General features: G+C 36.4%; 1 protein-coding gene and 1 long non-coding RNA gene across 2 annotated transcripts in view; both read left to right on the forward strand.

Annotated features, from left to right (window-relative positions):
• The window catches only part of ggcta (gamma-glutamylcyclotransferase a), a 439,956-nt gene that overhangs the window by 152,491 nt on the left and 260,277 nt on the right, over positions 1-27,188 (forward strand). The gene's annotated exons all lie outside the window — the stretch shown is intronic.
• Positions 13,350-14,767, forward strand: LOC141351348 (uncharacterized). The gene is made up of 2 exons (XR_012359575.1): positions 13,350-13,614; positions 14,078-14,767. It is a non-coding gene; the product is annotated as an uncharacterized lncRNA (long non-coding RNA).

A 27,188-nucleotide genomic window follows, 5' to 3' on the forward strand; every position in this document is an offset into this window, starting at 1 on the left:
GGCCATCTAGTGGTGAAAGCATACAATTATTTTTGTGTGGCCTCAGACTGTGCTCATACATCAGCGTATCAAATCTGGTGAAAAAATCTCTTTTCATCACAAAGTTACAACCATTTATGTATAAAAAACACAAAATTTAAAGGTAATTTTTTGTTTTTTGCAATTTTCGGCCATTTCTGATGAAAATTTTAATATAACGCCAATAGAACTTTTTGTTCAGAAGGTAAGGTTAGTTTCTTCCTATGGTGTTTTCGAGTCGATCGGAAAAACACTCGCGGAGATATTCACGCGTGTTTTTTAAGCGCTATTTTGCTGCACAGGGTTAACCGTAAGGCGAATTCTGGCATGTTTGGTATCGTTGGACTCGGCAACTATTCATAACTCCAAGAAAATAAGTCCCGTGAAAAAAAGTTGCTCACAGCCAAAGTTATAGGCGTATAAAACATTCGTCTGGCCACTAGGTGGCGCTGCAACGAAACTGTGCATGCACCCTCAGTTCTTGACTGGCATCACAAGTACCAAGTATCGTGTCAATAGTCCTAAGTTTAACGAAGATGCAGCCTAAAATCAGTTTTTTTGCGCTCTACGTAAACTTCGTTAAGGTGGTATACGACAACGGATTGCTGTATCGAAATTCTTTTGATAACTTTTTGCCATGACTGTCTCAAGATGATACATACCAATTTTCGTGGCAATCGGGCAAAAGCTCTAGGACGAGTTCGCAAAAGTAGGTTTCACGAATAATTCAAAATGGCGGAAATTTTTTCATGACGGAAAATGACGACATAGGGTCCATTCGAATCGTCTTGAGCCAAGAAATCAGAGGAAACAAGAATTTTGATTCTAGGACTTACGGGTCAGAAGTTATAAGCAAAAACATAAGTGCAACTTTGGACTGTTGGTGGCGCTAGCGGGTTAGACATAGAGACTCCAAATTTGCTGTGGGGACACATTGTACTGTCCTTTATCAGTGTGCCAAATTTCATAACTTTCCTACGTACGGTTCTATGGGCTGCCATAGACCGCAATGGCGGAAGAAGAATAACTAATAATAATAATTATTATAAAAAGAAAACTAACAAATACAATAGGGTTCTACGCCCCTTCGGGGCTTGACCCCTAATAATAAAATTAAGAAAACTAACAAATACAATAGGGTTCTACGCCCCTTCGGGGCTTGACCCCTAATAAAGATATTCTTTGTTGTAGTTGATTAATATTTCTTTTTTTGTGTTTTCTTTAATGTTAATACGGATACAATGTTTTGCAGATGTGTAATTTTATAGACAAATTATACTATTTACAGTCCCGGCGGAGAGTTGGGGGGGTGCAAAATGTTTAGTTCTTCCTGGGTGGGGGGGGGGTGGCTGGGTGGTGACAGAAAATAATTGAGAAGCACTGCCCTACGGACTCGTAGACACTAATCAAGAACGCGCAATTTTAGGCCACGAGACCGAAAGCCCACATGAGGTGCGCCATTTGGGACAGGGCCAACCTGATTTTGCCAAGTGGTTGATGTCATCAGGGCAACATTACGTTGACCCTGGGACAACATTTCAATCTACCAATCGGATTTCAAAAATAAGTTTACAGTTTGTTTTAAGTTTAAGCTTACAACCAGAATTAACTGTTTCTAGACCATTGTTTTTCACTTATCATGTCCCTCTGATTTTGGGGTTTGGGGTGGGTTTAGGTTTTATTTAGAAAAATGTTGTCCTTGGGTCAACACAATATCTTGCATCAACCACTTGGCAAAATCCGTTCGAGCTGTCATATTCTGATTTGTTCCCAGTCTGTATAAGCCCTAGTTTCTCATTGTCCTTGTCAAGCTTTGTTACGTGTATTTGCTAAAGGTTTTGCCATGCCATGTTTTTTTCATGTTGTTTTGTTAATAAAACTGCACTTGGGTCTACACTCGTCTCCTCTCAGTGAATACATTGTTACACTATAGTCCTATTTGTAAACCGCACTTAGTGTTAGCTCAGTGACAAAAAAACAAGACTTGATTTGACTTATATTATACAACAGTTCTTTCTGGTTCTCGAATCTGATTGGCTAAGACCTATGCGATATTGTGCTGATATCGGCACTGTAACCGCTTCACCTTTCGTATCATTCCGCCACCTAGTGAATGGAGGTCCTAAGCAGGCTCATCTCTGAATGGAAAAACACAGACGCGCTGTTTTGAATCACTCTCCGTTTGTCTCATTAGTTTACTAGCTCATAAATCAGTCTGTGAATCCCCAATCGGAAGTTATTATTCCGTCAAAGATCAGCGCTCTTGGATGTTACGTTACAGTTAATGGGAGTAATGTCTTGTCACATCGTGTGGATGATTAACACTTGGAAAGAGGAATATAAACACTCGTTTTTTTTTCTGGAGCTATATTTCTTATCAGAACGCGAAAACACCGTGGAACTGCAGGTAAGCCCCGCAGCTTTTAAATGTGGACATTGATCATTTACTTTATCGTGACGTGACTATTAAAACATGTTATGAGATATCGCCACTGATATATTTATAAGCAGCATGCAAAAACATCTCTCTGACACTTATAAAAAAACATTTTATATAGTACTGACAAGAACAAAGTTTAATAATAATAATCGAGTGCTCGTATCACGTTAAGAATAAATGAGAAAGCAATAGTAACGTTATACAAGTAGTTTTATTAACTTTTACCTCGCGCCAAAACAATAACAACACAAAAGACACTAAATATGAATTAAAAAACAAGTAATAGTTTGATCATGACACCAAATACTGCTGATTTGATCTCATTTTGACGATCATAAACAAACAAGGCCAACAGGAGAGCCAGGGTATCTCTGTCAGAGATGTAGCCCAGAGAGGGCGGTGGTCAGCGGGGCGAGTGAACACTGACGTCCGCTCATGCTTTGGTTCTCATTTGTACCGAATCTCACTAAGCAAACGTTCAAACAGGCGCTATCTTTACTAATCGACTGCAGATTTAAATATAATACATATACATTCTCGACTGAACTAATCTTAAAACTACACTTTGTGATCAAGAAACGGTAATATAAAGAAACGGCTTTTCCGTCCATTGAGTTGTTATGAGCTTCAAAGCAGCCGAAAGTGTTACCTGTTATTCTGGCCGCCCTCAAATCCGTGGCGGAAGAAGTAGTTCTCAAACAAAGAGGCTTTTAAAATAACTCCGTTGTTGTTTTCTAGTTTTCGTTTTTCAAACGTGTGCCATCGAACTGTTGTATAAAAGCAATATCGCTCTCGGAGTCGTGTGATATAGCTCTATATCATCACGGCTGTGATTAGGCCAGAGGCATGAGGCCGCAGATGATATACAGTGGGGCAAAAAAGTATTTAGTCAACCACCAATTGTGCAAGTTCTCCCACTTGGAAAGATGAGAGAGGCCTGTGGTTTTCATCGTAGGTGCACTTCAGCTGTGAGAGACAGGGTGGGGAAAGAGATCCAGAGAATCACATTGTCTGATTTTTTAGGAATTTGTTTGCGATTTATGGTGGAAGATAAGTATTTGGTCAATAACAAAAAAGCAAGATTTCTTTCTCTCACAGACCTGTAACTTTTTCTTTAAGAGGATCCTCTGTCCTCCACTTGTTACCTGTATTAATGGCACTTGTTTGAACTTGTTAGCAGTATAAAAGACACCTGTCCACAACCTAAAACAGTCAGAATGCAAACTCAACTATGCCCAAGACCAAAGAGCTGTCAAAGGACACCAGAAACAAAATTGTAGACCTGCACCAGTCTGGGAAGACTGAATCTGCAATATAGTCAGGAGGCCAAAACTGATATTAAAACTTTGTCGGACAATTTTTGGTACAAGCATACAACCTATCCAGTATTTATATTTAACCCCTCAACATGTGTTCTAGCCAGGTTGTCAGCTTAGTAAATGTTTTTTTGACCATTTTAACATTATATTCTTAAAAGTGGTAAAAGCGGCCCCCCCAAAATGCTTCCATTTTCTATGTCCTACTGTAATTTGTAATTTTTATTAACCAATAAATACCACAAGAGTACCACACCACATTGGGCACTGTTGTGTCAGCCTAGCTGTGATTTGGCATGAGGCAGCAGATCCAGAGAAGATGATCACAGCAGAGTCAACAGTCTGAACCAAACTTTCTAATCATGATGGTAAATGGTAAATGGACTGCATTTATATAGCGCTTTTAACAGACCTATGGCCATCCAAAGCGCTTTACAATTAGTCTCACATTCACCCATTCACTCACACATTCATACACCGACGGCGGTGTCAGCCATGCAAGGCACCAGCCAGCTCGTTGGGAGCAGCTGGGGTTAGGTGTCTTGCTTAAGGACACCTCGACACTTGGTCCAGTGGAGCCGGGTATTGAACCACCAACCTTCCGGTTTGTAGACAACCTACATGAACCACTAGGCCACTGCCGCCCGATGATGATGAAAAAGTGGCAACGGCAGCTGGGATTGATGATTAATGTTGCCCACATACGGGCTGCACATGAAGAACAGTTTGTCTGCAAACCAGGGCTTTGAACAGGTTTTTTCCCAATTGGTTAGTTCCAAACAGAAGCAGTATTTTAACGTTTCCGGTATTTTAACGTTTCCGGTTTCCTAAAACTGACGTTCCTGAACCGGTTAGAGCAAAAAAAAATTCCTGAACAGGTTAATAACGTTCCATGTCAGCTGTGGGACATACAAATAAGTATGCTGATCATTAGGACATTAACCCTCTGGGGTCCGACCATTTTAGGACACTGTCAGAGGTTCTGACATGCTCTTACATTTGGTCTTTTTTCAGTTGCTTTAAACATATTAATGGCAAGTGTCTCATACCACTGCGTTCACCACAAACTGGGATAAAATATTATATGAGCTACATGTATGTACATGTTTGTATTTTTGAGAGAAAAATGTTTATGCGTGGTTTTTAAAAAAGCAAAATTTTTAAGTCACTGATATAAGTCCACAAAACCCATACTAAACATGTTTTAACAAGACTTTTCTAAACAGAATCTAATCGTCAAGAGTTTTCTCATTAAAATGATGTGAAAATCATTCTGCTTACTCATTCACATAAACCAATATATTGATTTAGAAATTGTAAGAGAAGTTTTTGTTTAGAGGGGCCGTATGCAAGAAAGGATTGATTTACAGCTAGCAAACAAAGGCTCGCATAATGAGCTGCATAATGAGGCAGGAATGTTGGGAACTACAGTAAAGAATGTGAGGACAAATGTATACATGTTTGTTTGAGGTTTATTAAGAAGTTAACAATATAATAAAAATAGAGATGAAGGTCAGTAGGACATTTTCAGTTTATTTAGAAACAAACTCAATTCAAAAACTTAACTTGTATAAGAAACTGATAAACAACAGAGCTGGTCATGTGGCTAATGTTACCATATAACTTTATGTCCAAAAAGTGTTTTTCCACTTCATAGTTTCTGTACTGATGAGGGGGATGCGGACCTCTAAGAGAGTTATGGACAGCTGTTAGCATAAATTGTCCACAGAAATACCCTTACATATATAACTGATGGGTAAATATCACTGATAGTACATTCATATAAACTATCATGTATACGAACTAAATTCAGAACATCTCAGATAAACATCTGCAGTGATTAGTTATATAAAAAGCTGTTTTCAGATTCCCATCCCCTTATCGTCTAGCTTCTGTTTTAAATGTGTTTCTGTAAGCGCGTATGAACTTTAAAAACACATTGCATATGGCGGCCATGTGCGCGGGCTCGCGTCTCCGTGTAACGCGGCACTCATAAAAACGGTGTCGCGTGTAAAGCGCAATGTATGGAATTGCCTTGCATGTAAACAATATGGAATCATTTTACAGCAAATCCTGCAGTGCAGCATTACTCAAAGTTGCCATGAAGGATACGAAAGTGAATAACTGTGTCTAACACTGTACAACATGTAACAGATATCCGCCATTACGGGAGGTTACGCGTACTCGTTTGTAAATAAGCATGTAAACATGGAATCATATTACGTCTCACACTTAAAAGATACAACAGTTCAGGCTTACTGAAAGTTGCCATGAAGGATATAAGTGAATAACTGTGTTTAACACTGTGCAGCATACAACAGTGAAATCCGCCATTACGTGAGATCGCGTCCTCGTTTGTAAACAATGCAAAACTTTTTCAATCCGAAGCGTGTCGTCTGCTGATGCCTACTGTGCGTAGGCTGAACTGCACAAGCCATGAGCATATTACATGATAGCAAATATAAATAGTATTAACTGTTACTTACTTCCAATATCCTCATCCAGTGCGTCCTCCATTGTTCTTCTTAGGCAACGATAAAGATAAATGCTTCCTCAATGTCCAGACATAAATGAAGATCTTCCTCACGTGTGTATGTATAAAGTTTAAAATCCAGACATGCGGTAAAGTCTTTAAATCTGAACTTAAATCAAACTTTACTTTTTAATGTTTGAGCTGCTCTTCATTACTATGTATTACTACTAACTAGTTACTAACCCCTAACCCCAAAGAAGTGAGAGAGCAGTTATGTTAGGATAGAATTATTAACTATAGTGATATGTCAATTAAATATAGTATGTGTTACAACCTGGTTCATTAATGAAGTCAAATAGCACCATAGACCACCATCTACAGTTCTACATTTCGGCTTGACATTAAAGTTTTATAACTTGTGCATCATTGCACTGTCTCTCCCTACAAGCTTTAAACTTGGCTTGACTCATTCCCATAGATAGGGGTACTGATAGATAGAACTTTTGGGATACTATGTTATGTTTCCAAGCTGATATTCACTTTGAAAAATGGTTCTCTTTAGGCGGAGATTGTTTTTTTCATGTTCTAGTTCTGTTTTCTCTTACATTGTACAATAAATGTTCATTCTGACACTTCAGCAGACATCCCATGAGTGTTTGCTTTCATTTGATACCTTTTGTATGTATATGGGCCAAGGTTTTTTTCGTAAACGAAAACTGAAACTAAGACTAAAACTATCAGCTAAAAAACATTTTCGTTAACTGAAATAAAATTAAAAATTCATAATAAATGAAAAACTAAAACTAAACGAAACGAGCAACAGTTATTGTAAAACTAACTGAAATGAAATAATTATTATCAAAAATAAGTATTCGTTTTCGTTATTAATAAGCTCTCATCCCGTGGCGGAAAATCTGAACAGGCTTTATAATAGACCCCTTAATCGCCTACGTCACTGTGACGTCACCGCTCTAGCTGGAGGCAAAACATGAGAAATCATAGCAGGCGCACTAAAAGTTTGAGGTTTTGACTTTAAAATGTCGTCTTCTTGTGTTTTTGGCTGCCAAAATATAAGTAACAGCACTTTTGGTTTAAAACTAAAGTTTTACCGGATCCCGGCAGACATTCCTTCACAGAAATAAAGAAGACAATTGTGGTTGAATGGACGGAGACGATCGCAAATAATGCTCGTGTTTGCAGTGCACACTTCATTTCAGGTAAAATAATCTATGCATATGTATTGGTGTGTTGGTCTTATCTAGTACAAATTAGAAAGTTTCTGTTTTATAGGTGATGATAAGTCAACCGTCAGTGCACTAGCTAGCTTAAATGTTAAACAAACATAGGCTACAGCGATAGATGTGTGTGCCATCCTTTGAATGATCTGAAAATAATCCCCATTGCTAATCATGTTTAGCCCAGCGATGGGTTTCATTAGACAATAAGCCTTGACAAAATTCCCCAAACCAGCCGAAAATACTTCATATGTAGGAAATATCCAAAACCTGGTTAAAATGTTTCCAATGAGAACAAGATACAAGAACTAGCTGTTACAGAGTTAATTTACAAAAAAAGCTGTCACGCAGAGTCAGTAACTTTACATATTCGGACAGTTCCGAACCTTCTTCTGCATCTATGTTTAATAAATCCCTCCTAAAACGTCCTAGCTTACGCTTGTCAGCATTGCGTCCGCGGCTCTTTTTGCCTCCAACTAATTAGAGTTGTGACATTCGCGAACGAACCGATTCTTTTGAACGGCTCACAAACATGAACGATGGGAGCCGAGTCGCGGCTGGAGGGGAGCCGTTCTTTCTGTCGTTCTTTTTTCCTATGCGTGTTTCACACAGATGCACACAAATTAGCTCATCCGTGAGACAGAACAGTTATAGGGGGAGGGGCGCACCCAGCGCAGGGGTTGTTCATTTAAGACTTGAAGGGGCTGATGTCCTATTTGCAAAGTTTACATTAGTAATAGTAGTAATATTGGACTGTATGTAGACATTTCCATTTTATTTATTCTAAATTGTGGAAGTGTTTGTAGTAAAAGCTATTTTGCACAGAAATTCATTGCAGCCGGCTTTGTTTTTGTTTTTTTTGTGAGTAGGTATTGTATGAATAACATAAGTCAATGTAGCTTTACACATACACACACTTTGTACTAAAGGTAAATCCAAAATAGTGATGTCACTGTCTAATGTTGTGCAACCCTATGGAATATAGTCTACACATGACAAACGAGGTAATGATCAATATTTCAGAATAATTCAAACTCAGATATTGGTGTGTGATATCTGAGTTTTAATGATTTGACTACAATCAACCTCATCATTCCTCCCAGTGATTATTTACAGTTTTACAGGACAAACTGAGATGCCCCAAGCTGGCTTCTTAAAACTGACTAAATATTTAAAAAGAGCCGTTCCTTTCTTTGAAAGGAACGGATCGCCAAGATCCGGATCCCCTAAAAGAGCCATAAATCCCATCACTAGAACTAATCCTCGCCCACCCGGAGACGTTGCAATGTTTACAAACTTTTAAGCAGTCTTTACTTGTAGATGGTGCTTTATGCATGTAAGGTTAGCTTAGGCTGAAAGCAACCTCAGTTAACTAATAAATATGTCAGACAGTCTAGCTACTGTTAGCTGCTAAACTATAATTACTAAAACTATAACTGAAACTAAATGAAATAAAAACTAAATAGAAATGTGTTTGCAAAATAAAAACTAAACTAAAACTAACAAAACCATTCATGAAACTAACTAAAACTAAACTTAAATTTAAAGCAAAATTGAAAACGATACTAAAATAAAAACTAATTTAAAAAAGCAAAACTATAATAACCTTGATATGGGCCTTGTGGTTGTGGAGATTTTAACATTTATTGTTGGATTGTCGAGTTGAGCTGGAAACCAAAAAAATTGTCCTGAAATCGCTTGCATAAGTAAAAAAAATAATAATTCAGCTTGACAACCACCCTAATCTCTTACCTATAGGTGTCTTCTAACAAAAAAATAGGGTGACAGCTTGTACCAAAACATGTCCGCAAAAGTCTTAACGGAAGCCCTTTTCAGAATTGGCCCCCTGACTAATAGGTAAGCAGCTTGGTGTGAAGAAATAAATTGTGAGAGCAATTATTAGAAAATGTAAGACATACAAGAACACTGATAATCTCCCTCGATCTGGGGCTCCACGCAAGATCTCATCCCATAGGGTAAAAATTATCACCAGAATGGTGAGCAAAAATCCCAGAACCACATGGGGGGACCTAGTGAATGACCTGCAGAGAGCTGGGACCAAAGTAACAAAGGCTACCATCAGTAACACACTATGCAGCCAGGGACTCAATTCCTGCAGTGCCAGATGTGTCCACCTGCTTAAGCCAGTACATGTCCGGACCCGTCTGAAGTTTGCTAAAGAGCATTTGGATGATCCAGAAGAAGAGTGGGAGAATGTCATATGGTCAGATGAAACCAAAACATAACTTTTTGGTAGAAACTCAACTTCTTGTGTTTGGAGGAGAAAGATGCTGAGTTGCATCCAAAGAACTCCATACCTACTGTGAAGCATGGGGGTGGAAACATCATGCTTTGGGGCTGTTTCTCTGCAAAGGGACCAGGACGACTGATCCGAGTTAAGGAAAGAATGAATGGGTCCATGTATCGTGAGATTTTGACTCAAAACCTCCTTCGTCAGCAAGGGCATTGAAGATGAAACGTGGCTGGATCTTTCAGTATGGCAGTGATCCCAAACATACCGCCCGGGCAAAGAAGGAGTGGTTTCGTAAGAATAATTTCAAGGTCCTGGAGTGGCCTAGCCAGTCTCCAGATCTCAACCACATAGAAAATCCTTGGAGGGAGTTGAAAATCTGAGTTGCCCAGCAACAGCCCTAAAACATCACTGCTCTAGAGGAGATCTGCATGGAGGAATGGGCCAAACTACCAGCAACAGTTTGTAAAAACCTTGTGGAGACTTACAGAAAACGTTTGATCTCTGTCATTGCCAACGAAGGGTATATAACAAAGTATTGACATAAACTTTTGTTATTGACCAAATACTTATTTTTCACCATAATTTACAAATAAATTCTTAAAAAAAATCAGACAATGTGATTTTCTGGATTTTTTTTCTCATTTTGTCTCCCATAGTTGACGTGTACCTTTGAAAAAATTACAGGCCTCTCTCATCTTTTTAAGTGTGAGAACTTGAACAATTGGTAGCTGACTAAATACTTTTTTGCCCCACTGTAGAGCTATATCACACTCCTACTCGAGCGATATTGCTTAAGTATAGCACCGTTAATTTTGTGAAGTTCTCAAAGATATTGCAATAATTGTGCTATTGTGTGGCCTTATGGGGCATGATAACTGTGCAGTAAAAGGCTGATTTCACGATAACCCTTATACGTATATTATAGTTATTTACAAATTGTATTCACCATAACTGCCTGTTTATGCTTTTGAAGGTTCTGGTACAAGAGAGAATCTATTCCAAGTGAACCAGATAACTGGAGAGGAAATGACCTGTCAGGAGAACAATGTGCTCAACTAATTAACGAAGGTTTAAACTTTTGGTTTGATGTTACTTGTAAACGTAGTAATCTGTTTATCTGTGAAAAAAAGATAAATGGATGTCCCTTAACAGATGACTACTGAAAGTGGCCAAATTCTTCCTTGTTCTTTCTAACACTGTTAGTCTAAAAATGACATTTTTACACCATCTTCCATGCTTTTAAAGCATCTTAGCAACAGGGTCAACATCGCAAATTGGCAACATTTTGTTGTGTGGTGGTTTCCCTTTCCTCTTGTATTATTGAGCTTTTTAGGACATAAGATATTATAGTTCAGGGGTTTTTAACTGTGGGTCGGGCCCCACATGTGGGTCACACAAAGTCGCTTAGCTGTAGTGGTAAAAGACACAATAAACAATAAATAAATAAAGTTTAGTACAACTAAAGACATTAATTCAGATATAATATACCATAAGGGATTTTTGATAGTGCAGTAAAAGGGGGGGTTTAATGGTATTTCAAGCATTCTGACTTATTGACACAGTTATAGAGTTGTTTCCTCATACTAAACGTATAGGCAAAGTGTCAAAACAGCAGTTGGGCGTGTTACAGAGGATTTCTGTGCCGAATGCACTTCGCCAGGGTTCGTACAAGTTTCGGAAAGTTTTTTGGATTACAGGTCTAGCTGACGTTTCAGGGGTTTCTATATGTATCACTTCTTTATATGGGCACTTCCCCCAGAAAACCCCACCCACCCGTCAATCAGCGGGAGACGCTAGAACTTACAAACATTCACATCACGCGACAGCTTTGTTTAATTTCAAAAGTCAACAATAGCACGAATGAAGAAGTGTGTTTTTGGATGTAAGGAGAAGACATCCAGCCTTATGGAAACAATGGATATAGTTTATTAGTAGCAGCGGAGTTTTGCGTGTGTGTTTGATGCGGTGGATTTTCCCAACCGGGTCACGAGTTGCATGCGGTAAGTAAGACTTCTGTCTTATGTTGGATATAGTCGCGTGTATATTATATAAATTACACAAATATGTATGTAGTGAATCATAAGTTATAAGTGTTGTATAGGGTTGCATGACTCGTACTTGCTCCACCCGCGGTAGTAACTCCTCCTTCTTAATTTTTTCGTACTTTATCGGAAAGAATCGATAAAGCTAATCCTTCTTTTATATATCTGATTAAACTAAAGTCACGTGTGTTACGTGAGCTTAAAATGACAAGGAAACTACTCAATGATAAGAGTTTTTATGTCAAATTTCCATTTAAAATTATGTTGGTGGGTGCCAGAATAGTTTATACTGATTAAAGTGGGTCATGAAATGAACAGTTTGAGAACCCCTGTGCTATGTTGATGTGTCATTAACTTTAAATGCAAATACAAACAAAATCAAAATGTTGATGTGTCGTTGTGTATGTAACTAAAATAACTGCAACAATTAAACCTTTACAAGACTGCATTTCATTAAGCAATGTATTCATGTCTGTTATATGAAATAAATTTGTTATTCTTTCTGATTGATCTGAAAGTCTGCATGAATGATGTTTTGATGATCTGATCTTCATTCAGGAATTACAAAGAACACAAAACACTAATAACCCTTTCAGTGACAACACAAATCAATATGATTAAAATCTGAAGAGCAAACTGGGAAGATAAAGTTAAACCAAGAAAGCATTAAACTCCTTAAACAAGATATTACATAAGCACAATATATTATCATGTTTTATTTTATGGCATACTGTAAAACACAGCAATAATAACCCCATTCGTGACTTATTAAACCTTTTTTATAATAGGAACAAATGGCTAAAGTTGAAGCATGCTGTTTATAAGAAAAGACTCGTATGTAGACAGAGTGCTTTTATATGAGAAGATGTTGTCAACATGAAGGTGATTCTCTGCAATTATATTTAAAATTGTGTGATTTTCACAGTTTGCACTGTTTCCAGGGCAGAAGAGACAGATCAATGTTAGGATACTCTACATAAACTCCATCAGGCAAATGAAAGCTACTTGAACATCTTTATTATGATGAGGGCCAAAAATTGTTTTTTTTATGAAGACATTTTTACATTTTGCTCCATTCAAAGTAAAGCAAGATGTGTCTGGTCATTGACAAATCTATGATATGATGGAAAGTTTGGTTTTGGAATGAAATCATTATGCTTTATTCTTGAGTATCTGTTATTTTAATGATATGTGTTTGAACATTTTGAATTCACTTGTACCAATGAAGGTAAAACATCTGAATAAAAAATCAGAACCATTAAATGATTTGATTTGTTCACTCTGTTGAATATGCAGGAGATACGAACGAAAATGGCAAAAGGATAGACTGCAGATCTCCTATAATCTTTAAAGGGACTTCTTTTCTGCCTTTCAAAAAGCGGTGAAATCTGCAAAATCTAGTATCTGTCTAAAATCAGCTGTATCTTTTATTCAAACTTGGGGATAAAAATGTGATGGCAAAGTTATATACATGTTTATAAAAACTCAAAAGAATGGCTGCTTAAGAATAAGTGTTTGACAATAAATGAAGCTAAAACTGCAGTGATTTTGTTTGGACCTGATGTCTGCTCTTATTCACCTTATTTTTCACGACAACAAGGGCGGCGCCATTTCGCTCATTTTGTCAACATTCTTCCGGCCGCATAGACGATGAGCAGCTGAGGCAGTGACTGAAGGCGACGCGTTAAGCTTAAAAAGCTCACTCGAGCGCCTTTATGTTTCTTTCTTACCAATTTTAAGCAAACTGAGGAACACCCTTATCCCAAGTAATGGTTCGACTACGATGTTCCGGTAACTTTAAACCACGCCGGGTGTTGAAAAGGTGGCCAGTTTCAGGTAAGCTATCTTAGCTAACTTTGTGCTCGTTCGCCTAAAGTTAGATTTGTGAAGTCCGTTCTACAAATACACGTAAGATCAGTAACGTTAGTTTATAAAATGCAACTATTTGAATGGTTTTAATTGTCCACCTATATTTTTATATTTACGATAGTACAACGAGATATTATAGTACATTGCATTCTTACAGTAGCCCACGTGATTCCTACAAGTTACTGACATTTCAGATGCTGGAATGTCAGTTCATTTCTCATTCAGATATTGATAATGACCTATTAAACAACGTATTATTTAACACTGAAGTTAAAGGTTGTGTGTATAATGTTACTGTCTCTATTTAATGCATCTCTCTCTTACACATTGTTCTGTTTAAGTATGGGTGCCATTTATATATTAATTCTCATGATGCAAGTTTATTTTAAATACTAACATAAAACTGTTTATGGTTATATTGTTTTCACAGATGCATTGATGTGTAGTGATGCAGTGGACAACTGTGAGGATGGATGATACAATCAACATGTTCCTAAACTGTGATGCAGAAACACAATGGGAGGATCCATCCGTCTCTGACCACAACTACACTTTAAAATCACAACTCAACCTGAAGCAACCTACATCTGATATGGGAAAACAATGGTGCAGTTTCCCTGACAGGGCTTATCCTGGTCCCAGGCTAAAATGCATATTTGAGCTACAATAATTTAAAAACACCTTTTACTGACATACCTCAACATATATGAGTGCCATTGTTTTGTCACAAGATGCGCACCAGTCTTGTTTTTTTGTAGGGTTTGTTTGTAAAAACTAAAATGTCCTAATATAATTAAATCCTAGTCCTGTAAACCCTGTCCGAGAAACTGCTTCAAAGTGTTGAGCTGGCACAAATGTACATATCTCTGCTGAGAAACAACCATCTTTGTGTCAGCTTTACACAGGGTTGATACTGCATCCATTACACAGTTGCCAAGCACTTTACCAGTACATACACCAACAGCTTCCAGATAAACACTTGGGATCAGCTCCTGATGACTCCGATAAAGCTGTGTCTTAATTTATTGCAGGGTGGTCTTGCTTTACCTGTTGTAAAGTTACATTAAACCTTCATATGTGATCAGATGTCATGCAGTGATATTAAACATTTACAGTGTGATCAGATGTTGTGCGTTTATATTAAACCTTTACAATGTGATCAGATGTTGTGCAATTATATTAAACCTTTACAATGTGATCAGATGTTGTGCAATTATATTAAACCTTTACAATGTGATCAGATGTTGTGCAATTATATTAAACCTTTACAATGTGATCAGATGTTGTGCAATTATATTAAACCTTTACAATGTGATCAGATGTTGTGCAGTTATTAAACATTTACAGTGTGATCAGATGTTGTGCAATTATATTAAACCTTTACAATGTGATCAGATGTTGTGCAGTTATATTAAACATTTACAGTGTGATCAGATGTTGTGCAGTTATATTAAACATTTACAGTGTGATCAGATGTTGTGCAGTTATATTAAACATTTACTATGTGATCAGATGTTGTGCAGTTATATTAAACATTTACTATGTGATCAGATGTAATCTGCCATGCAGTTACATAAACCTTTACAGTGTGATCAGATATTATCTGTAAGGAATTTCTTAAACCATATGTGAGCTTTGTAGATTCCACTTAAAAGGATTTAAGTCTCCTGATTTGAAGGAATAAGTGTTGGCAAGTTTGCAAATGAATTCTATCATGGTACCACATAAAAACGAAATAGTTATTGGACTGGCTAAGGTGCACATTTGCTTTAAAAAAGACGAAATCACTGTGTAAATATTGGTAGGCATAAGTACTTTGGTAATTTCCAGTGCTGATCCATCGGCTCCTGACGGGACGAGGTAATATGTCCCATAGGTTACTTGCCGCGGCCGCTTCGTATCGTCTGGCCACGAGACGATTGGTGGGACGGTGTAGGACTGTCCGAGCGTCTTATGAAGTTTTCTCCGTGCTCCTAATTTAAAACATTAACAACAGTAGCGATATTTGTCATTTGGCTAAAGTTATAGTGAACTACAAACAATCTTCTAACCCCCAGACTAGCCACCGAATGCACTGTGCCATGTTGGCAGCGGAGGTCGGTTGACAAAATGCGGAAGAGCGAAGAATTAAAAAGGGGCGTGGCGGAATAAGGTGAATAAGGTCTTTATCACAGATCTGGGTGATTTAACCAAGTGGGTCACTCCTTAAAATCAGGGTGTTTTATTTGATGCCTAAAGTATGACAAGCAGGTTTCTTTTGTGGTCAGGACATGAACACTAGGGTGTGCTAGAGGTAAAAAGGAAAAAATAATGCAGGGGTGAAGCCAAAGTGATGGACAATTGCTCCGGTAATATCATTATACAAACAAACTCAAGCTTAAGACAACAAGCATTTCTAGACTGTGTGTTAATGTATATAAATTAGGTTGTCTGAATGTTCCCAAACACCCTTACAGATCTCTGTATGGGAAATTCCGTTACGAAACTTAAGAAACTAAACTAAGAAAGTATACTTTCAGTTTACTTTTTATGTACTTCTCTAAAATGTACTTTTGGACATCTCAGAAATATACTTAAAAGTATATCTATGTCTAAGTATATTTGGCCTATACTTGTTTACTGACATAAACATAAAAGTATAAAGTAAAAATGCAACAATAAAAGCTACATCAAGAAAGCTGCAAAAAAGCCATATGAATATCCCTGGTAAAAAAATAAATATACTTTATTAATTTGTATTTCAAGTATATTTAACTTTGCAATAGTACATTACAAATATACTTAGAAAAAAAATTACAATCTTTAAATATATTGAAAGTATACTTACAACATATTTGCTTACAAATTAAACTTTGAACATACCTCAAAATATTATAATTTAGTAAAAGTATACTTTAAAAGTATGTACTTGGAGTTAAAGTTCTGTGCAATTTTTAAAGTATACTAATTTGAACTTAATTAAGGTATCTGTTTGCTTAAAGTTATCATTATAATAATGTAATACTGTAAACGTATTAGTTTAGACGTGTGAGTGGCGCGTCCTCGCCCAACAGGGGCGATGCTGAAATGCGATCGGTTCGCCGTCGACTCTATGACAGCTTGTTTATGGTTTAAATGATTGTGGATTGATGCGAAAAAGTCAGCATTACTATAAAACCATGCATGTGATCAGGGACGTGCACAGGGACATGGGGGGTTGCTCAGGTTGCCCAGGCAACTGCCCATGCTTCTCGACTCAAGTTGCCCTTCCGAGGTGGAAACAAATTAATTGTACTTTTACTTCGTTACACTGTGCGGCGTTCCTTTGTTACTGTATTTTAATTAATTACGAAATGTGTATTTTATTTTTAAAGTGCCGTCTTGTGTTTCTGGAGCATTTGAGTGTTAATGACTCGTTTGAGTCGATTCCTTACAAAGTATTGCAAATAATTGAGTCTTTTGAGTCGATTCTTTACAAAGCAAAAGGGCCAAACGTTTTGAATTGGTTCGCGAATCAGTTTGAATGAATTGTTCAAATCGCTGAAAAAACTAGATCATCTCATGCTGTTTTACTAGCCTATGTAATGTTAAAAACGCGCAGAAAGTAAACAGTGTTGGATGATGTGGATATACATTTTTTAACTAAAAGCAAAACTTCACACATGTACCCGCCATTATATACGCGTGACCTGTTCGTCGTCAAAAACACAGTTAAACGCGCGCAGCCTCCAGAAGCACAGATTGAAAATCATCGATGATTGACGTCTGATTCGCTGTATACTGTACTGCAGTGGGGAACCTTCAGGGCCTTCTACGCCTTCAGAGAAGGCCTAAAAAAATTAATAAAAATATTTTTTATAATAATACTAATAAATAATAAAGTATTCAATAAAAATATGTTTTTACATGTTTAAATTTATATTTAATTTAATTTAATACATGTAATATATTTTCTCTCATCTATGTTCTAACGTTAAGCTTACTGTCAGGTTCATATCCAATCAGAATCGTCTGTCTCTATTAAGGCCCGGTAAACTGGCTCATTCATTGGTTAGGACTTCAAGAATCCCAAGGAAGGCCAAGCTATGTGTTTTGGTGTGGAGAGTGACGGGCAAATCGACCAATCACGCTTTGATTTCAAGTGGGCGGGTAAAAAACAAAGCATTGTAAGCCTTCATGAAGTCCTAATCTTTTTTTTTTTTTTTTTATTTATTAATCACTTGACAGTAATAAAAATATTACATCAATGTATTCAAATATAAATTGTATGAAAATGAACAAAAATAACACAAAATTAAATAATTTAAAATTAAAATAAAGACATTGTTGCTAGGGGGGAAACAAAATATTATATAAAAATATGAAAATAATTACATGCCTTAAGAATCTGACAGGCTTTCTGGTTTTTTGAGGGTAATATTAGATCAACATAGTGTACAATTTCTTCTTTAAATACTTTAAAGCATGGTTTTCGCCCAGAAAATTTACATTTATGTATATGGAATTTTGCCATTAAGATGATAAAATTAATCATGTATGTGTGAATTTGTTTGTCCTTCTGATTTACAAATAGACCTAATAATACATTTTTCCAAAGTAAAGCAAAATTTTTGTCAATATTTTTAACAATGAAATCAAGTATATGTTGCCAGAAAACTGCAACTACATTACAATACCAAAACAAATGAATGGCTGTCTCTTTAGAAGAATCGCAAAAGCTACAATTAACATCTATATTCCTCTTATATCTGACAAGAAAACATTTGACAGGGTATATTCTATGGATAAGTTTAAAGGTCACCTCTTTAATCTTGTTTGTGACAAAGAAACGATTAGGCAAAAGCCAAACTTTTTTCCAATTAACATCATTCACAAACCGATTCCAGTAAGAAATTACCTTTGGTTGTGTAACAATATCCTTTTGGAACAGTGCTCTGATCGGTTTATTATTATTGCGATAATGAGAAGAGAAGCATATTTCACCAACAAAAGAGTGTATAGGTGTAAAAGGAGGAAGATGATTATAGTCCAGTCTTCTCTGTTGTTTAAATAGCATGCAAACTCCATCAGAGATTGCACCAAAAACTTTAGCAAATTCTCCAGGTGGTATAGGTATGTTATAATGTCTCATAAATTTGTCATATGTAAAAAGAAAACCATCTGCATCAAACAACTGGTCCACTAAAACAATGTTATTTTGAAACCAATTTTCAAAAAAAAGTGTTTTTTGTTTATATAAAATGTCCTGGTTGTTCCATATAAAATATCTATGAGGTGAAAAATTATGTTTGTAAATCAGTTTCCATGCCAAAAGAGCCTGGCGGTGAAAATTAGAAAGATTAATAGGGATTTTGTTGATACCATAGTTACAAGCTAGAAAAAATTCAATGCCACCTAGTTTAGAAAAGATGTGGAAGGGGATAACATTCCAGATGGAGTTAGGGCTTCTGATAAATTGTGCCATCCAGTTAATTTTGAATGTATTATTCAAAGAATCAAAGTCTAAAACATTAAGGCCACCATTTTCATATGAGTTCATTATAACCGTTTTTTTGATATAGTGTATTTTGCATCTCCAGATGAAATTAAACAGCATTTTATCAACCTCCTTAGTTACTTTATTATCCACATGAAGAGCCAGAGCTGCATACGTTAATCTGGATATTCCCTCTGCTTTGGTGAGTAAGACTCTTCCCCTTAAGGATAAGTCTCTCACGAGCCACTGATTTAATTTCTTCTGGGTTCTCTGCATAATTGGATTAAAGTTCAAAGAACATCTATTTTGTTGATTTTTATGTAACAAAATTCCCAAGTAATTAATTTCAGATTTCACAGGAATGTCACAATAAGAATTTTCTGAGCAATCTTTGATAGCCAATAGTTCACACTTGGTTAAATTTAGATAAACACCAGAGGCCTTTGAAAATTCTTCAATAACTCTAATTGCAGTAGGAATCTGCTTATCATTTTGAAGAAAAAGCGTAGTGTCATCTGCCAATTGAGTTATAATTAGCTTTTTCTCAATAATGGAAATGCCTTCAATTGTACTGGCCTTAATGTGGCTTGCAAGAAGTTGACTTACTACCAGAAAGAGATAAGGGGAGACAGGACAACCTTGTCTTATCCCTCTAGATATGGGAAACCTAGAACTGGAACCTCCCATTAACTTGATTGAGCTGTTATTATTCTTATAGAGGGTTTTAATTGCATTAGAGAAGTAGTCCCCAAAACCAAACTTTTTCAGTGATTCAAAAATAAACTCGTGTTCCACAGAATCAAATGCCTTATAGAAATCTACAAATAAAATAAAACTATCATCTTTAACAAGTTCTGGGTAATCCAAAATGTCTAAAACTAATCTAATGTTATTTGTTATGTGCCTATTTCTCATAAAGCCAGATTGTGTCTCATCAATAATTGTGTCCAATACAGTTTTTAATCTTTTAGCTAAAATGAGAGCAAATATTTTATAATCATTATTTAGTAAACTGATTGGGCGCCAATTGTCAAGGAGGAGAATGTCTTTATTTGGTTTTGGAAGTAATGTAATTAATCCTTGAGTTAGGGTGGGTGGGAGGCATTGATTTTCCATACTTTCCTTAAAGACCTCAAATAAAAATGGGCTAAGTTCTTTAGAAAATTGTTTGTAAAATTCTGTACTCAGGCCATCAGTTCCTGGTGATTTATTATTTTTGAGGTGTGAAATTGCATGAATAACTTCTTCAATGGAAAATGGTGCTTCACAAAATGTTTTATCACTGTCATTAATACTTTTAACTTCTAAGTTATTCATGAAAGTATCTGAATCAGTTTTAGAATATTGAGAAGTGTATAACTTCTTATAAAATTCACTGCAGTAGTTGGAAATTAATTTATGATCATTTGTTAACACTCCATTAATATTCAGATTAAAAATGCTATTATTCTTAAAATGGCATCTCTCTAAATTAAAAAAATATTGTGAATTTTGCTCTCCCTCTTCCAGCCATCTCCTCCTTGAACGGACAAACGCTCCTTTGGCCTTTCTTTCATATATCTCGTCAAGTTTTATTTGAAGGTCGGCTAAATTAATTTTTTCTTCCTCTGATAGATCATCTGGGCTTTTTTCTGACAAATTAGTTATGCCTCTTATGATATTTATTTCCTCATTTTTTCTAGATTTTGCCAATTGGCTGCTAAACATCCTAAAGAATTTTGCAGCTTCAAATTTTAGAAGTTCCCAATTTAGACCATATTTACAGTCTTTGTTGGCCTTTTCCCAAAACTTATTTATCAATTTTGTAATTTCTTTTTGGACTTCATTATACAACAATAATGAGTTATTCAATTTCCAATATGTCCTATTAACAGCGCAATTTGTATTAGATAGTTTGACATTGATGCATATAGCTTTATGATCTGTAAGTGGCGTTGATACTATATCCACTTCTACATAGTCTCTATTAAAATTTTCTGACAATAGCCAGAAGTCTATTCTAGATTGGCTGGAACCAGATTTATTACTCCAGGTAAAGGACTTTTGAAATGGGAATTTGTCTCTCCAGATGTCTATGAGATTAAATTTTTCCATAAAGGATTTTAGGTTGTTGTTATTAATATTAGGTCGACCTGGAGGCCATTTATCCAAAACTCCATCTAAGACAATGTTAAAATCCCCTCCTACCAACAGGGTGGCACTTGGAAAAATTTTTAGCCATTCCTGAAATATACTTTCTATAGTCTCAAAAAGATATGAGTTTTCCAAATTGTTATTGTACCCATATATATTGCAAATAATAAAGATATTTTCATGATATTTAATTAATTGGCAAATGAAATGACCATTTGAATCACACTTTGTTTGTAATATATCCCCATTAAATCTATTCTTTAAGGTAACCACTCCAGCTGATCGTTCAGATCCATGCGAAAACCATATTGAATTACCCCATTGTGAACTCCAAAAATTTAGATCCTCTTTAACAGAATGAGCCTCTTGTAAAAAACAAAAATCTGACATAAATTGTTTAGCAAACAAAAACATTGCTTTCCTTTTAATATTTTTCCTTAACCCCCTAGCATTAAAAGAAACAAAAGATAACTTGGACATAGCGCTTCCAACAAAAACACACAGGTGTTATTTGAATTTAAAGAAGGTAATGAACAGATTGCAATCAAGATCGGTACTTAAATAATGCCGTATATAACGGGAATATAATATAATTAACATAACAGGTTGTCTTAGTATAGAACTAGCAGCATTTAGAATGCAGTAAACTTAGCATAAACATATTTCCAACATATATTAAAGCCCTTTTGAACGTTGGCTTAATAGCACGTCTTTAAATACAGTGTGAATACAGTTATTACCTTTGTAACAACATATCAGGATCCATTTAAGTAAGCGTGTTTCAAAGTTTAGGGGAGGAAAACCCCCGATGATGGACATCAGAAACCAGACATTTTAACCGGGTCTTATCCTTCAAAAATTTCTTTCCCTTCGATAAAAGCACGACCCCCAACAAAGTATGCCAGTTTACCTTCTTCACAAGCTTTTTTAATCAAAGGCCATAGCTTTTGTCTATTATCTCTGTCCTCCTTTGTGAGATCTTCCTTAAACTGCAAGCCCTGTTTTTTGAGGAACTCGTTACTCTTAGCAGCTTTCCACAGAGCATCTCTAAGTCGTCTGGCAATGAAGCGAATGATGATTGCTCGAGGTCTTGATTCGTTGGAATGTTTGAATCCCGTTCGGTGTGCAACATCAATAGCATCTGGTATTGTCGCCTCATGTGGTAACACTTTTTGGCACACACGTATGACTTCTTCTCGCACATTTTCCTTTGCCGTTTCTTGTAATCCGTGGAGCCTTAGATTCCAGCGTCTACCGTAACTTTCCAGATTCGACACACGAGTCATGCAAATCTTGGTAGATTGCTCACTTCTCTCCACCCGTTTTTCAACATAAGTCATTTTGCTTTTCAACTCTTTTATTTCGGCGCAAGCGCCTTTTATCATGGACTCGAGCGCATCACTCCTGGTGTTTATTAGATTAGCAAGCGTAGCTACAATCTCGTCAGGTTTAGAGATATTTGCAGCTTGGATTCCGGAGATTGTAGGTTTTTTCGCTATTGGAGGCTTACTCGGTGTTACAGGTAGAGCAGGAAATTCTTCTTCCGACTCCAGTTCCAGGTTTTTTGTCAGGTTTTTTTCATATTCATGGTCACCAGTAGCGGTAAGTGAAGTATCTCCTCTTCCCGCCTCACTTGATCTTTTTTTGGGCGACTCTAGGCATGGCTGATGTCACCAATGTGCATAAAATGTGAAACTATCTAAGTTGTGCTATTAATTTTATATTCCTTAACGTCTTACAAAGTTTCGGTACCGAGAGCTTGTAACTTTCAACTGTTCACGCCGCCATCTTGCCCGGCTCCCCCATGAAGTCCTAATCACGCAACAAGCTGGATGCGAGCTGCCGTAAAACACCAAAGAAGAAGAAGTCCTAATCATAGACCGTCTAATGGCCCGAATCTCTGCGGTGAGAGTGGTTGAGGTAAATGGCAGAAAACGTGATTGACGTTGTGGCTAGTTTGATAGGGCTGAGGTAAAAACGAAATTACTTAAGCGGGTACTCGTGAAGAGCACAGCCGAGAGATGCGCGTGCAGCTGCGCTGCGCATATCAGACGTGAACACGAGAAAAATAATGGGTTTAATTATACTTTCACTTCCTGACAGTTTTACTTGAGGATAGTAATGACTGCAGGCGACGCCGAATTACATACAATATAATTACCTAACTAAATCTCAGAGAATGCAAAAACATTCACCGGGGCTCGGGCTAGGGATTTTGCGAGCCCGCAAAATATAACAGTTATAAGCCACAAGGAGGTGCACTGAGAACGCAGGGTGCTATATTTCCCCTTATGAAAAAAGACTAACAAGCTATCCTACAGCTAAATATATATTTACAAAAAACAAAAATTAAATGCAAATTTACAGAGCAGCAGAGTCTGTATTTGTGTTTATCAGTTAGATTAAAGTAATTTTAAACTTTAAAACTGCATTTAAAGGCAAACGATGCCTATTCTGTAATTTTAACTTTGCGTGCTCAGAATTTTTACACGTTCACTGTATGATTTAACGAAATACGAATAGCCTAGTATTATATTCTGAATTTTAAAATTTATGAAAAACAAACTACTCTCAATTTATTTTGGTGTTTTTTCCCCCATGCTCACTTGTCTCCATTTTCCTGTTTTTAAGAATTAAGGCGGTGTAGTAAGTAGAACCTATCCATTAAATTTGTGACTTTCATTTATTGCGCCATGCGTAATTGCGCATGGAGAGGCATTTGCACTTCATTGCATATTTTGAAGGCCCAGCTGAAGTACTCACGGTTCGCCACTGCTGTACTGTATGTAGTGCTTCTTTTCCAGGGACCGAAACTAATCGCGACACTCGCGTCTCCTGGAAATCCTTTTTTTTTTCAATCAATCAAAGACGACTTTCACATTCTCACAAGGTTTCCAGAAAAGTGTACGAAAAACATCAGACGTTCAGCCAACAGTTTGTGGGCATGACGTCTGAGGCTGAGACTAGGTTATGAATAAAAAGCAACAGCAATAACAGAAGCAGACAGAGCCCACGTTTAACCACAACCACAAACTATCACTATATACTTCTTTACATATCAACATGTCAAAGTGTTTTTAAAGAGTCCAAAAGCACTTGCATCCAAAAATAATTATTTATCTAATGATTGATTTAAATAAATAATTTGCTTAACCACACTAATATGACTCATATCCACGTGAATGATTTGTTCAGTATGGCTTTTACATTCAGCAGTGGTTTGGGTGTCGAGTGCTGAGACGGATGCAACAAACTTTGGCATACTTGTTTTTTTAATCTCATTACTTCCTGTATCATTTACCTTTTGACTTCCTTGCAGTATATTTACACACATACTTTTCTGTACAGTTAGAAAAATGGAAGCAATCTATAACAATTCTTCTTTCATACGTTCATACCAGAAGCGCTCTCATCTAACAGGTAAGAAAAAATGAATGTGTTAATATCTCAGTATTTGCTTGTAATTAAATTAATAATGTTTATCATAATTCTCATTTATTAAATGTTAAACGGATTTCACTAATAATAAACTGTTAGACTGCATAAATAAATGAAGTGCTGAGATGCTAAACTTTCTAAGTGTGTCTGACATGTTTTCCTGTAAATGAGCATTTTTTAATCTTAATGGATTTTGCCAACAAAGCAGTTCTTCTGAATGGCCTGAGGCTGGGATTAAACAGATTTCAAGTGTAAGTATTTGAAGAGTTTCGTTGCAAAACGAGATAAATCCATTTTTAACAACAATGTCCAGGGCCGCCTTAACCTAATGTGAGGCCCCGGGGCTAAGAGGTTTTGTAGGCCCCCCTTCCCCTCGATTTATAGTCTCTTTTTTAAGTGTAATATATAGGTAATCTACATCACAAAATGCATTAGTTTCTTTCGAGACATACAACAGTGAGTTTTCCCTCTTTGAGCCAGAAAACACCATAATATTGTTATTAACATATCACTGAGTCCACTTGAGCATAAACACAAGACACTTTATTTAACAACCACACACATCAACATGTGGTGATAATAAAACCAAAATGAGTGAAAGTTTATATGTTTATAAGCTTTATGTTTATATAGTTTTTGGAATATAATTTGCAGAAAATTGCCACTCACTAACTAAATGCTCACCACAGTTTTAAAAATATAAGAAGTTAAAGTTAGTTTTAAAGTGAAAATGCATTAATGATAACAAAAGATAAGTCTTTATTGACAGAATCTTGTTAAATGCATTAATGATAACAAAAGATAAGTCTTTATAGACAGAATCTTGTTTTTTAATCTGGGGCCGGTTGCATAAACATAGCCATGACATTAAGACTGCGTCTTAAGAATGATTCTGACTAACTAGCAATTAGTTAGGGCTAATCAGTCTTATTATTTGGATTTAAATTAGACCAATCTACCTTTCTGTGTAACATACTTAAAACAGTTATGATCAGTCTTGAAGAAAAAAATTCATGACTAACTTTTAAGACTAGTCTTTAAGTTTTATGCAACCGGCCACAGTTATTTATTTTGTAGGCTACTGAAGATATAGTATGCATTGTATTTAGTATTTATGCATACATAAGCATGTAAAACGACCAAGTATAAATATGCACAAGACAGACAGGGAACATACTTGTATATAAGATCTTTAGATAATGAGATTATAATGGTGCTATCAGGGGATGATCATTTGAGATGGTTTTGTCGCTCTTTACTTTCTTAGACTTGGACCTTTACCGTTGCGTCTCTTTCTCGTCTTTCTAAACCAACAGATGTGTGTACTGTGAGCTGACGTCGCGTCAAACTACATCGCTTCAGCTGCGCATGCGTCACTGATATAAACGCCAGTAAACTTAAACTTTATAACAACTAACAGCATTATGTGCGGGAACTCCTTTCTTAATTTAGCGGCACAGTTTCTTGTGCACGATTGGAGAGACTTCTTCATGCCAGAGACTCAGCTGAACGAGCACAGAGAGCGAACGAGCGAGCGCGCGCACAAAAGAGAGAGAGACCTGCACCTCACTATAGTGCTGCTTATTATGAAATTTCAAAATTACTCTTTCATTTGTTGGTGGATTATTTCCCGGTTCTCTGTCACACTCAGTCTAACGTGCAGGAATGTCAAGTTGACAACGCGCACTTAATTACATTACGCGGAATAAAAAATATGTTACGTCTGACATTTTATTTCACGTTAAGTTACAACAGACCAATCAGCAGCCATGTAACGTACAATTAGAGTGATTGACAGAAAACCCGACAAGTTACAAAACAATATGACATTTTCAGCTCGTCATGAAAGCAAACTTGGGAGGCCCTTGAACTTGGGAGGCCCCTGGGCTTCAGCCCAGGTAAGCCCGTGCATTAAGGCGGCCTTGACAATGTCAAAACATGTTTATTATTATGTTATCATGTTATTATTTTTGTTTTATGGTGCTACTTAGCTGTATTTTTTTAGTTATGAAGGTTATAAATCAAAACAAACCAACTGCAGTTGCATTGAAATTAATTGGAATGCACAACCAAAAAACACGATTTCTGAACAATTAAAAAAACGGTGGATATCTCGTTTTGCAATGAAACTCTTAATTTGATGAATGTGTAGTACATGCCGAGAGCATTCAATCATTATCAACTTTTTAATGGCGGTGGCCTCAGATGTCTTTGTTAAAACAAATTCAGGTGGCTGAACATTTCAAAATACTTCATATATTACACTGTAAAAAAATCCGTAGAAATTACAATGTTACTGCAGCTGGGTTGCCGGTAATTTACCGTAGATTTAAATTGTTATTTACTGGCAAGAGTTTGTTCAAAGTTAAATAAATTTTAAATATTAACAAGTCTTTATCTTTACAGAATAAAACTATACAATAACAGCCTCATGCAAAGCATTCTGGGAACCAGAAATCATCGTCAACCTTTTTCTGTTTTTTGCTTCAGATTTTGTTTCCCAGAATGTTTTGCT

The sequence above is a fragment of the Misgurnus anguillicaudatus genome, chromosome 20 (assembly GCF_027580225.2).
Source record: "Misgurnus anguillicaudatus chromosome 20, ASM2758022v2, whole genome shotgun sequence".
Classification (NCBI taxonomy): Eukaryota; Metazoa; Chordata; class Actinopteri; order Cypriniformes; family Cobitidae; genus Misgurnus; species Misgurnus anguillicaudatus.